Consider the following 14,535-nt stretch of genomic DNA (forward strand, 5'->3'; position numbering starts at 1 on the left):
GGGAATCCCTTGCATTTTCCTGGAATTTAGCCTCTGCAATGTAGAGTTGGGAAGTGTGTGAGAAATGCTCATTGTCTGCTCCTCTGATGAATATACCTTGGGTGAGAACTGTGGGGAGCAGGCAAGAAGGTTGGTGACATCCATGACATCCACCTATAATGAATGCCATACTTTGCTGGTTGGGGATGTGGGGGGAGGGTGGAACCTAGTGCTACAGACTCTTGCTGTTTTTACTGAGAGTGTTATGACCTTGAATGTGAATTCATTTGCTAAATGCCCTCTATGACAATTTCTAAAGTCTTTACATTGTTTTTCTAATTTTCACTGTTTATAATTTTTTAACTGGAGAATAGATCCATGAGTTCTTTACCCTTTTGGAAACAAGAATCCTGTGAAATACTGAAGAAATAAATAATTAGTTTGGTTCCCTCATTTTAAGAGGTCAGTATTATGCTGACAAAAGAAGACAAGATATTAGGCTGGTGTTTTAGCTCATGGTAGAGTGCTTGCTTAGCACATGTGAAGCACTGGGTTCAAACCTCAGCACCACATAAAAGTAAATAAATAAAATAAAGATATTGTGCCCATCTACAACTAAATTTTTTTCTAAAAGAGCAAGACATTAAAAGAAAAATTGAGTCTATCAGAAGTTAAGGGTAAAATATGTTCTCTCATATTTGCAGATAGAAAAAAAAAGGATTAAAAATAGTCTCATGAAAATAAAAGGGAGATTAATAGTGTACAGAAAAGGAATTGAGAGTGGGGGAGGAAGGGAGACTATAGAGAAGCCCTGGGGAATAAAATCTTCCAAATTATGTAATGTTCACTATATATATATATATATATATATATATATATATATATATATATATATATCATATGTGTGTGTGTGTGTGTGTGTGTTGCACTAAAATAATTATAGAATGGAGATCAGTAGAGTAGAGCAAGTAGATCAGGAGGAGGGAGGAGAAGAGGGAAAGGAAGGGTACTGTTTAAATTATGTTATGTGTGTGTATGGATATGCCATAATGAATACCAATGCTGTAAAAATTATAATGCACAAATTAAAAATAAAACTTGAGTATAAAGTTCCACATGGGTATATATGCAAAAATCCTTTACAAAATTTTAACACACTTGTAGTCCCAGAAGCTTGGGTGGCTGAAGCAGAAGGATTGCAGTTTCAAAACCAGCCTCAGCAAAAGTGAGATGCTAAGTAACTCAGTGAGACCCTGTCTCTAAAAAAAATGAAAATGGGGCTCAGAATGTGGCTCAATGGTTGCATGCCCTGAGTTCAATCTATGGTGCCCCCCCCCAAAAAAAAAAATAACAATTAAATCCACCAATATAGAAAAATGTTACTGCATCATGATGAACCAGGGTTTATTCCAGGAATGCAAGTTTATTAAAACATTAAGTTTGTTAGAATATGAAAAATTATGCACTGGAATAGCATTGACAGAATCAAAGTGAAAAAGAAAAAAAAAGAAAAGAAAATATATGCCCATATTCAACACCCATGTGTGATAAACACTCTCAGTAGACCAAGAATAATGGAAATTTCACCTAATAATACAGTGCACCCACCCAATTTAAAAATAGGAAAGCCAAATATTTGGACACTTTACAAAAGCCTGTGTGTGTGTGTGTGTGTGTGTGTCTGTGTATAAAAATCATATATATATATATATATATATATATATATATATATATATATATATATTATTTTCATTCATTTATAAACTTTACATATTATACATGTTTGATTAAATAATAATATATATTATATGTAATTAAAGAATAATATACATATTATGATATACATAATATTCAATACCTTTAGTCTTTGTGGAAATTTAAATTAAAACCACAATGAGATACTAAGGGACACCTATGTCAATGCCTAAAATTTAAAAAGGCTAATAATATCATTTTTTTTCATTTATCTATTCACTCATTATTTATTTTAGTGTACCTTTTTAACAAAAAGTATGCTATACAAGCAATATCACTTATTCACTGAACCAAGTACAGTTGACTTTTGAATAGTACAGGGGTTGAAGGTGCTGAACATCACAGTTAAGAGTCTCTATCTTACACTGTAAAAAATATTTATGAACTTTATTAGTAGGTGCTGGCATTTTGTTGATTCTGAAAAAATCAGTATAAATTTTTATTAAAAAGTAAAAGTGAAGATCTTTAAAATTTTCAATTTGGTCATATAAAATAATTTTAAAACCATTAAAGGTATTTTGAAAAAAAAAAGATAATAAGTTTCAAAATAATTTGCTATTACCAAAAAGAGATGCCTTTAGGCAAAAATAACAATACCATGTTGTCCTTATAATATGGATAGTTCTAGTTATTTCATCAAGAGGCAAAAAAATATGCACTTACAGTCTTTTGCTTTAGTGGTTTATTTATTTTTTTATTGCTAGAATTTCATATTCATTTCTTCTTTTTGCATGTGTTCATTATTCTAATTAGTTATATGTGACAGCAGAATGCATTTTGACACATCATGTATAAATAGAGTATACTTCTCATAATCTGGGTTGTACATAATGTAGAGTTACACAAGTCATGTAATTATATATGCACACATGATCATAATGCCAATTCATTCTATATCACTCCTACTTTCATATCCCATCCCTTCTCCTCAGTCCTCTCTGTCTCATCCAAAATATCTCTATTCTCCACCTCCTTTATTTTGAATTAGCATCCACATATCAGAAAAAACACTCAACCTTTAGTTCTTTGTTTGGTTTATTTTGGTTAGCATAATATTCTCCAATTTTATCCATTTACTAGAGAATACTGTAATTTCATTCTCTTTTGAGCCTGAGTAATATTTCATTGTGTATATCTGCCAGATTTTCTTTATCCATTCATCTGTTGAAAGTCACCTAGGTTGGTTCCATAGTTTAGCTACTGCGAATTGAGATACTATAAACATTGATGTGGCTGTGTCACTGTAGTATGCTGATTTTAAGTTCTTTGGGTATAAATGAAGGAATGGGATAAATGAGACAATTGGTGGTTCAATTCCAAGTTTTCTAAGGTATCTTCATAATGCTTTCCATAATGGTTACTCCAATTTGCAGTCCCACCAGCAGTGTATGAGTGTACATTTTTCCACATGTCTTTACCATTTTTTTTGTTGCTTGTATTCTTGATAATTGTTATTCTGATAGGAATGAGATGAAATCTTGGAGTAGTTTTGATTTGCATTTATCTAATTGCTAAAGATGTTGAACTTTTTAATATATTTATTGATCAGTTGTATTTCTTCTACTGTAAAGTGTCTGTTCAGTTCTAACCCACTTATTTATTGGATTATTTGATTTTTTGGAATTAAGTTTTTTGAGTTTTTTACATATTCTGTAGATTAGTGCTCTATGTTAGGTGTATGTGGTGAAGATTTTCTCCCATTTTGTACGTTCTCTCTTCATGTTATTGATGGTTCCTTTGCTGAGAACTTTTTAGTTTGAATCCATTCCATTTATGATTTCTGATTTTACTTCTTGTGCTTTAGGAGTTTTGTTAAGGAAGTCAGGTACTAAGCCAACATGGTGAAGATTTGGGCCTATTTTTTTTTCTAAAATAAGCAATTTTAAAGACATAAACATCTTTATGAAAATACATTATCAAACAGGAGATGTAAACTCAAATACTGTGCTCGCTTCGGTAGCACATATACTACAATTGGAACGATACAGAGAAGATTAGCATGGCCCCTGCGCAAGGATGACATGCAAATTCTTGAAGTGTTCCATATTTTTAGACACATCTGATTGGAAAAGACATACACAGCTGAAGGTGAAAGGTTGGGAAAAAATATACCACACACACGGTCCTTGGAAGCAAGCAGGGGTGGCCATCCTCATATCAAATAAAATCGACTTCAAGACTAAGTTAATCAAAAGGGATAAGGAAGGACATTATATACGGTTAAAAGGAACCATTCACCAATAAGACATAACAATTATCAATATTTATGCACCAAATAATGGTGCTGCGACGTTCATAAAACAAATTCTCCTCAAGTTCAAGAATCAAATAGACCATAACACAATAATTATGGGTGACTTCAACACACCTCTCTCACCATTGGACAGATCCTCCAAATAAAAGTTGAATAAAGAAACTATAGAACTCAATATCACAATCAATAACCTAGACTTAACTGACATATATAGAATATATCAATCATCATCAAGTGGATATACTTTTTTCTCAGCAGCACATGGATCCTTCTCAAAAATAGACCATATATTATGCCATAGGGCAACCCTCAGTAAATATAAAGGGGTGGAGATAATACCATGCATTTTATCTGATCATAATGGAATGAAACTGGAAATCAATGATAAAAGAAGTAAGGAAAAATCCTACATCACATGGAAAATGAACAATATGTTACTGAATGATCAATGGGTTACAGAAGACATAAAGGAGGAAATCAAAAATTCTTAGAGATAAATGAAAATACAGACACAACATATCAGAATCTATGGGACACAATGAAAGCAGTTTTAAGAGGGAAATTCATTGCCTGGAGGTCATTCCTCAAAAAAAGAAAAAAACAACAAATAAATGAGCTCACACTTCATCTCAAAGCCCTAGAAAAGGAAGAGCAAAACAACAGCAAATGTAGTAGAAGGCAAGAAATAATTAAAATCAGAGCAGAAATCAACGAAATTAAACAAAAGAAACTATTGAAAAAACTTGACAAAACTAAAAGTTGGTTCTTCGAAAAAATAAATAAGATTGACAGACCCTTAGCCATGCTAACGAAGAGAAGAAGAGAGAGAACTCAAATTACTAACATACGGGATGAAAAAGGCAATATCACAACAGATGCTACAGAAATACAGAAGACAATTAGAAATTATTTTGAAAACCTATATTCCAATAAAATAGAAGATAGTGAAGACATCGATAAATTTCTTAAGTCATATGATTTGCCCAGACTGAGTCAGGAGGATACACACAATTTGAACAGACCAATATCAATGGATGAAATAGAAGAAGCAATCAAAAGACTACCAACCAAGAAAAGCCCAGGATCGGATGGGTATACAGTGGAGTTTTACAAAACCTTTAAAGAAGAATTAATACCAATACTTTTTAAGTTATTTCAGGAAATAGAAAAAGAGGGAGCTCTTCCAAATTCATTCTATGAGGCCAACATCACCCTGATTCTGAAACCAGACAAAGACACCTCAAAGAAAGAAAACTACAGACCAATATCTCTAATGAACCTAGATGCAAAAATCCTCAATAAAATTCTGGCGAATCGGATACAAAAACACATCAAAAAAACTGTGCACCATGATCAAGTAGGATTCATCCCTGGGATGCAAGGATGGTTCAATATACGGAAATCAATAAATGTTATTCACCACATCAATAGACTTAAAGATAAGAACCATATGATCATCTCAATAGATGCAGAAAAAGCATTCAACAAAGTACAGCATCCCTTTATGTTCAAAACACTAGAAAAGCTAGGGATAACAGGAACTTACCTCCACATTGTAAAAGCTATCTATGCTAAGCCTCAGGCTAGCATCATTCTGAATGGAGAAAAATTGAAGGCATTCCCTCTAAAATCTGGAACAAGACAGGGATGCCCTCTATCACCACTTCTATTCAATATAGTTCTCAAAACACTGGCCAGAGCAATTAGAGAGATGAAAGAAATTAAAGGCATAAAAATAGGAAAAGAAGAACTTAAATTATCACTATTTGAAGATGACATGATTCTATACCTAGAAGACCCAAAAGGGTCTACAAAAAAAAAAAAAAAAAAACACTACTAGAACTAATAAATGAATTCAGCAAAGTGGCAGTATATAAAATCAAAACGCATTAATCAAAGGCATTTTTGTATATCAGCGACAAAACTTCTGAAGCGGAAATGAGGAAAAACACCCCATTCACAATATCCACACACAAAAAAATAAAATATTTGGGAATCAACCTAACAAAAAAGGTGAAAGATTTATACAATGAAAACTACAGAACCCTAAAGAGAGAAATAGAAGAAGATCTTAGAAGATGGAAAAATATACCCTGTTCATGGATAGGCAGAACTAATATCATCAAAATGGCAATATTACCAAAAGTTCTCTATAGGTTTAATGCAATACCAATCAAAATCCCAATGGCATTTCTTGTAGAAATAGATAAAGCAATCATGAAATTCATATGGAAAAATAAAAGAACCAGAATAGCAAAAGCAACTCTAAGCAGGAAGTGTGAATCAGGCGGTATAGCGATACCAGGTTTCAAACTATACTACAGAGCAATAGTGACAAAAACAGCATGGTACTGGTACCAAAACAGGCGGGTGGACCAATTGTACAGAATAGAGGACACAGAAACTAATCCACAAAGTTACAACTATCTTATATTTGATAAAGGGGCTAAAAGCATGCAATGGAGGAAGGATAGCATCTTCAACAAATGGTGTTGGGAAAACTGGAAATACATATGCAACAAAATGAAACTGAATCCCCTCCTCTCGCCATGCACAAATGTTAACTCAAAATGGATCAAGGAGCTTGATATCAAATCAGAGACTCTGCGTCTGATAGAAGAAAAAGTTGGCTCCGATCTACATATTGTGGGGTCGGGCTCCAAATTCCTTAATAGGACACCCATAGTACAAGAGTTAATAACAAGAATCAACAAATGGGACTTACTTAAACTAAAAAGTTCTTTTCTCAGCAAGAGAAACAGTAAGAGAGGTAAATAGGGAGCCTACATCATGGGAACAAATTTTTACTCCTCACACTTCAGATAGAGCCCTAATATCTAGAGTATACAAAGAACTCAAAAAATTAGACAATATGATAACAAATAACCCAATCAACAAATGGGCCAAGGACCTGAACAGACACTTCTCAGAGGAGGACATGCAATCAATCAACAAGTACATGAAAAAATGCTCACCATCTCTAGCAGTCAGAGAAATGCAAATCAAAACCACCCTAAGATACCATCTCACTCCAGTAAGATTGGCAGCCATTATGAAGTCAAACAACAACAAGTGCTGGTGAGGATGTGGGGAAAAGGGTACTCTTGTACATTGCTGGTGGGACTGCAAATTGGTGCGGCCAATTTGGAAAGCAGTATGGAGATTCCTGGGAAAGCTGGGAATGGAACCACCATTTGACCCAGCTATTGCCATTCTCGGACTATTCCCTGAAGACCTTAAAAGAGCGTACTACAGGGATACTGCCACATCAATGTTCATAGCAGCACAATTCACAATAGCTAGACTGTGGAACCAACCCTGATGCCCTTCAATAGATGAATGGATAAAAAAAAATGTGGCATTTATACACCATGGAGTATTACACAGCACTAAAAAATGACAAAATCATGGAATTTGCAGGGAAATGGATGGCACTAGAGCATATTATGCTAAGTGAAGCTAGCCAATCCCTAAAAAACAAATGCCAAATGTCTTCTTTGATATAATGAGAGCAACTAAGAACAGAGCAGGGAGGAAGAGCAGGAGGAAATGATTAATATTAAACAGAGACATGAGGTGGGAGGGAAAGGGAGAGAAAAGGGAAATTGCATGGAAATGGAAGGAGACCCTCATTAGTATACAAAATTACATATAAGAGGTTGTGAGGGGAATGGGAAAATAAACAAGGAGAGAAATGAATTACAGTGGATGGGGTAGTGAGAGAAGATGGGAGGGGAGGGGAGGGGAGGGGAGGGGAGGGGGGATAGTAGAGGATAGGAAAGGTAGCAGAATACAACAGTTACTAATATGCCATTATGTAAAAATGTGGATGTGTAACCGATGTGATTCTGCAATCTGTATTTGGGGTAAAAATGGGAGTTCATAACCCACTTGAATCTAATATATGAAATATGATATGTCAAGAGCTTTGTAATGTTTTGAACAACCAATAAAAAAAGAAAAAAAATAAACTCAAATACTTCTTGAGGCAAGGGCTTACTTGTTGAAATACCTATGTGGATTAGTAGTGAACTGGAGAACTCATAGTCCTCAGATAAAGGACCTCACTCCACAACACTCACAAGAGTGTAGTATGGACTCATAGGAGAACAGATTCAATTCTTGCAGTGGGCCTAATAGCCAGGTTCTGCGTGGAACTCCTTAATTTTCATGTTGACTCAGTTCACAGTGGGAAGCTGTATATATGCATAGACCATGTTTGGTCCATAGACCTGGTGTGTAGATGAGGGTATATTTGCTGTGGGATTTTATCAAATGGACTGTGTTCAAAGCCACATTTTGTCAGATAAACATTCTCTCTTGTTGTATCTTGTGATACCATAAAAATCCGGTCCAAAATATTCTAAAGAAGACTGAGAATACCTCATTTAAGAATTTTTCCTCTATTTTTAATTGATACTATATTTGTAAAAAAAATACTCTCTGTTAATAAATAATTATTTTTAATAACTTCTTAAAAATATTTATTAAAAGTTTCCCCATCTGTATTCTCACACACTTCATGGTTTGCAGTGTTGAACACTCCCAGGTCATGCCAGGGCTTTAGGAACCCAACGGACCTCCTGAGACAGTCTATTGTACAACTCCCGCTGAATAAGTGTTCATGATTTGCTTCTATTATAATGGGAAAACTCTGCATGCAAAAATATTGGTGGTCAAAATGACTTTGAAGACAACCAGGAGGCATAAATTACTTAAAGCATCATTTTCTCTTTATTAAAAGGGGATCCATAAGCCCATTTCTAATGCCTCCTGAATGGCAGTGAATGATTAATGGTTGGAAAGAAAAAAGATGCTATTGTGCAAGTCAATAGATAATGCTCAAACACTCCTTTCAAATTATCAATCATAGAAGTGGTTAAAGGTGGGTTAAAAGTTAGATTACCATTATTGAAATGGAGAGGTGTAAAGAAGGAGTGCATGACCAATATCCCACTCTTCCAGAAATTTCATCAGCTCTGGACAACTGGGATTCATATATGACTTGAATGTATATAATGGCTCTTATCTAGGAATCCTATCAGAATCTCCATGAAATAAATTTAAATGTACATGTCCAGGCCTTATTACGTTTACTGAATCTAGATCTGCAGGGGTAATCCTATACTTGTAAGTTTTCAAAACATTCTCCAGAACATGCTGATGCACAATTTTAGTGCACAACCTGACAGAAAATCACTACTACATGGTCAACTCTGTTCAGAGACATATACCCTTTATCATTTGGAGAGTGGGCCAAAAGGAAGAAAGTGTACAAAATTCATGTACAAAAGTCCTATACCATTTTCCAAGGTAGGGGAAGGATGGAGACTAGTCAAATAATAATGTGATTATGTTTCCTTTTGTCCACACAAAAATGAAAATATCTCCCACTCCCACCAAAACATTATACATTTCAGAAAAGGGTTTAGATTCATACAGGTGGCTCCCTCTGTCAGAGACAGATAATTTGACATCAATTACCTATTTATCCCCCTTGTTTAGCACCTTTTCAACCAACACATGAGTCCTCCTAATCTGATTCCTGTGTATGTTTGCAAGTCTTTAAGTTTCAGTCACAAACATTTTTATTTTCCCCAATGTGAAAAGAACCTTGTCTATACACAAACCGAAAGAAAATGGTTTTCTACATCACAAGTCTCTTTTTTCCTTGTACTTGCCTATAGTTCTGTATATAGCTTACCTTTTCCTTTTCCCCTAATTGAGCCTCATCACTGAGAAATAAGTCCCTTTTATAGAACTTGTCAACAGTAACTAAATTCCTCTGGCTCATCAAAGGCATTTTTGTTTTGGTTTGCATTTTTAAAGATCAAGCCTGTTTACAGGCTGGATTCATTGGCACACTCCTGAAATATCAGATACTGAGGCAGTTTGGGTGTGAGGGTAACAACTGCAAAACCTGTCTGGGCATTTTAGTAAAACCCTGTATCAAAATAAAATTTTAAAAGAACTGGTAATGTAGGCAGAGGTAGAACATCCCTGAGTTCTATTCTCAGTACTACACAGACACATATACATGTGTGTGCACACACATACACACACACAAATAACTATACACATATACAACACACACAAATGCTTAATTCACAAGCATATTTGTGCTGTATTGCATTGTTTACTCTAATTAGAAAAAATAATTGTTAGAAAAAATTGCTTGAAAAAAATAAACTGATGACTAGATTTCTCTTCTGTGAACTAATATTTACTTTAAAGACCTTAAAAAAAACCTGTGACTTCCAGTATTTCTTTAAAAGGATGAATGTTGAAATTCTCCTGAATGTATAACTGTTAAAAAATATGTCGAATAATTGTAAATAAAGTTGATCTAAATACACCTTGTTTTTTGCTTCAATGATTGCCATGTCCATCATCAGGTCTGCTGCTGTGCCTGTATTCTCACTGTCATGGCGAAGTGCAGAGCAGTACTGCCCCTGGCGTCTATCACATTTGGATCTGCACCAGATTTCAGCAAAATCAGCACATTCTCCCTCCTGGAATTGTGCAGTGTGTCAGGACTGCACCAAGAAAGGGACTATCATCTCCAGGAATTCACATTTAATATGAGACAGGTTTCACCAACTAGCCACACTTGAATGAAAAAAAAAATGCATTGGTTCTAGGAATTCTAATCAAATTCATCTTAATCAGAGCTGTGCTGTTGTCACTATCATAGAAGTTAATGTGTCATTTCTTCTGTATCAGGAGTGTCACCACTTCTGGATAGCCACAGGCACAGATGTAATGCAGAGCAGTCCTATGAAAATGAAAGGATTTTCAGGAAAGTATAGAACACTATGTCCAAATCAAAAATAAGTTATAAAACTGCAAATGTTTAATATCACATATTTCCTCCTTTTTCCAAACAAATGCTTAATTATTTTCTGCAGAAAGTATGATCTTTCTTAGGCCTAACTACTGAAAATATCAATTACCTATTGGAAGTTCTGGGAGTGGGGATGAGGCTGTTATCCTGGGGTTGCAAGCCAGGACCTCACTCATGCTAGGCAAGCATGGTACACTCGAGGTACATGCCCTGCTCAGAGCAGCCTAGTAGAAAAGAAGGAACATGGATGTCACAGTTAGCACAACCACACTTGGAGTCTTACTTTAACCTATATTACTTACTAGATATTGCCTAGTCTTTGTATGTGTCCCTTTCCTCACTCATAAACTGGGAATGAAGTAGTAGTTACCTAATAGGATAACACAGTGATGCCTAAGAGAGCTTCTATAAAGTGGATGTAGAAATTCCAGTAAAAACAACAGTTCAATATTTTCCCTCTACTGTGGCCATCACTATGTGGCCATCACTATCACTTCACAATGATAACATTTCCATGAAATAAAATAACACAAGTATACCTAATGGGCAGATAAGTTTGATAAAGGATTATGAAATACAATCAGTACAAGAGGATCTTCTTACATTTGACCATCCCCAGTGTTGAAATGACACTTACAATTCATGATGTTCCACAGTGGTAATTGGAAGCATTGATTAGATATTCTTCATACTCATAGGATCATTTCACAACCCATGGTGCCTTACATTAAGTCAAATTGATGCAAACAAAAGATCATTGAGAGTGCTTCTCATATGCTTGGCATTTGATTAAATTTTACTAGTTAAAAATTGCAGTCTACAGCCCCACAACTCCCTTCCCAAGAGCAGTCTGGACCTCTTGGGCAGGATGTGATTGGACTTCTTGGGCAGGATGAGATTGGGAACAGGGCCAGTGCAGGTTCCAAAGCCAGGCCAGGGCTGGCATTAGTTAGTTGTCTTTGGAACTGATGAGGGAGCCTGAGCCTCCGTAAGCATGGAGGAGATAAATCCCAGTCCCAGGCCAGCAGGGGATGGGCTAGTGCTTCTGTGGTACCCCAGCATCATAGGTGTCACCTGCCCTGCCTCACAACAGGTGCACCAAATCACAGGCAGCCTAGCCCTCTGCTCAGCCCTAGTGCATCCTGGACACCCAGGGAGCTTTGGCTCTATTGGGAGCACTGTTTCACCACCCCCTTTGATGCAGTTTGGATCCAAAATGATACCGATATTTCTAAGAGTGTACCTTAGTAACAACCAGCAGCACTGCACAGAAGTTCCAGTTATTCAAGAGACAACATGCAGAGATGTGGTAGATCTGTGCACAGAGGCTGGCTAGAGTGACTGATGTTTGGCTGAAGTGTGGTGAACCTCTGAATGTCTGTGATTGCTACTTCCTAAATTCACAGCAGCACCCAGAGAACATTTACTCCAACAGCCAGGGCAAGCATGGAAGTTCAGAACCTGAAACAGAACCTGTTTCTTCAGTTCAAGAGAACCATGAAAATGAAAGAATTCCTTGACTACTCAGCCTAATCAAATTATTGCCTTTCTCACTTAACCATTACCAAAACCATAGTGATGCTGACTTAGAAGCCTTATGAAAAAAAAAAAAAAACTGTCTAATGCACTCAGACCAGTAAAGAAATGTAGCTTTATTACAGAGCCAGAAGGTCCTAATGGACAAAATATTTAGAAAATTTGTATCAGAGCCCACAATAGCTGCAATGGAGAGCATTTCTGTCCCATTCTACCCATCTAAGTCATCAAACTCAGTGGCTGCTGGCTCAGAAGGATCCACATGAATTCTGAATTCATATTTATATACGGAGCCAGAGAAGGAGGTGGTCTCTTTAGATCCTAAGCCACTTTCCCCAGAGAATGTGGGCAGTGCCAGTTCACAGAACACTGACATGCCAGCTTCTTCTCATAGCCTTGATTATGTGCCAAAAGGAGTCCTAGATAGCAGCCCAAATCTCCAGAACAATGCAGAGGAACCAATCTCAGAGGCTCCCCATCTGCTTGCAGTGTATCTGGAGGAGTGCCCCCCATATCTGCCTCTATACTACCCATGTGGGGAGTCTGAAGTGCTGGAGAAGATGCAATGAGCATGTAGCCACCTGAGACCACTGGGCAGGACTCCCTGCCTCCTGGCAGAAGTAGAAACTTGTTTAAAACTGGCTCAGAGGGTGAAAATTAGAATGAGGGTGAAATTCAATGTTCTTGCTTTACTCCTACATTTATCTTTGGCAGGAGAGTTTTGACTTCATACAGAGAATTATTTATAAGGTTGATGACCCAAGACTGCCCAATGATGAAGGCATCACAGCTCTCCACAATTCTGTGTGTGCAGGCCACACAGAAATCATTAAGTTCCTGGTGCAGTTTGGTGTGAATATATAAATGTTTCTGACAGTGATGGATGGACCCAATTGCATTGTACTACCTTATGTAACAAAATACTACCTCATGTAACAAAGTGTAAGCTTTTGGTAGTCAGGAGCAACTATGTTTACCATGACCTACAGTGACATGCAGACTGCTGCACATAAGCTTAAGGAGATAGAGGATGACTACATATAGTGCTCTCAATTTCTTTATGTATTTCAGGAGACAATGGCATAATGAATACAAGAGTCACTTATGCACTTTGGGATTATGAGCTTCAGAAAGATGATTTACTTCCCATGAAAATAGGGGTCTGTGTGACAGTAATTCACAAGAAAAAAACAAAGATAAAATTGAGTGGTAGAGAACCACAGATCCTCCTAATCACCATCAGAGTGCTCTTAGTTATGAAAAGAATTTCATATCACCTAAGAACAAGCTTGCAAAATTGTAGGTCAATGTTCTCATTTTGTAATACACACTCCAGTTTTACCTACTGGGGTTAATCCATGCAGTTTGTGGCCAAATCAGTTGTGGTAGTTGGATATAACTCACACCCTGAATTTGGCACACAGTGCTATACTCATGTTTTTATTGATACTTGTTCTCATTTCATTTTTGCCACTGCTTGAACATGAAAAAAATGCTCATTGCTTAGCTGCTTTTGCAGTGCTGGGCCACTTTCTACAAATTAAAACTGATAATGTTCAGCTATACTAGTTCTTTTTGACAGTGTTGTGATCAATATCATATTGATCACCAATTATTCCTTATAGTCCTCCTAATCTGGTGGAGAGAATTACAAACAGGACAATGTAATGGACCATATCCAACAATAATATGGGGTAAAAGCTATGCCTGTGTCTTTCCAGAAAGTGCACCACATCCTATCTGGGTTCCTGAGCATGCAGTTCATCATCACTATGGAGGATCTGGAACCACAGTTTAAATGACTAAAGCTCAAACCAGAGGTGTCGATCCCAATCTCTACTGTGAACAAAAAGCTTGAGAAAGAAGAGAAGAAATGTAGAGAAAACTCTTCAAAATCTTTAACCCCATTTCATGATTTTTTTCACACAGCTTGTTATTAGAGGTAGAATTTGAGTCATACAATTGGTGAGAACTGAGCCTTCTTTTATTGTGGTACCTTTTTCAGTTCAACAACAAAATTGGCTTTGTTAATCTTTGCATGCTTGACAGGTAGATTTTGATAATTTTCCTGGACAAATAGAAAATTACTATTCTCATGATGAGCTATTCAATTTACTACTATAACCTCATCTAATTTCCCCCAAGTTGTAGGCAATCAGCTGGTGGC

General features: G+C 36.3%; 1 non-coding gene and 1 pseudogene across 1 annotated transcript; both read left to right on the top strand.

The window, feature by feature from the left end:
- Nucleotides 1-3,678: 3,678 nt before the first annotated feature.
- LOC114081995 (U6 spliceosomal RNA) lies at nucleotides 3,679-3,785 on the top strand. Its single transcript, XR_003580889.1, has one exon. It is a non-coding gene; the product is annotated as a U6 spliceosomal RNA (small nuclear RNA).
- An 8,041-nt stretch (nucleotides 3,786-11,826) lies between these two features.
- On the top strand, nucleotides 11,827-14,170 carry LOC114080561 (apoptosis-stimulating of p53 protein 2 pseudogene; annotated as a pseudogene).
- Nucleotides 14,171-14,535: the final 365 nt, after the last annotated feature.

This window comes from Marmota flaviventris, chromosome 6 (genome assembly GCF_047511675.1).
Source record: "Marmota flaviventris isolate mMarFla1 chromosome 6, mMarFla1.hap1, whole genome shotgun sequence".
Lineage (NCBI taxonomy): Eukaryota > Metazoa > Chordata > Mammalia > Rodentia > Sciuridae > Marmota > Marmota flaviventris.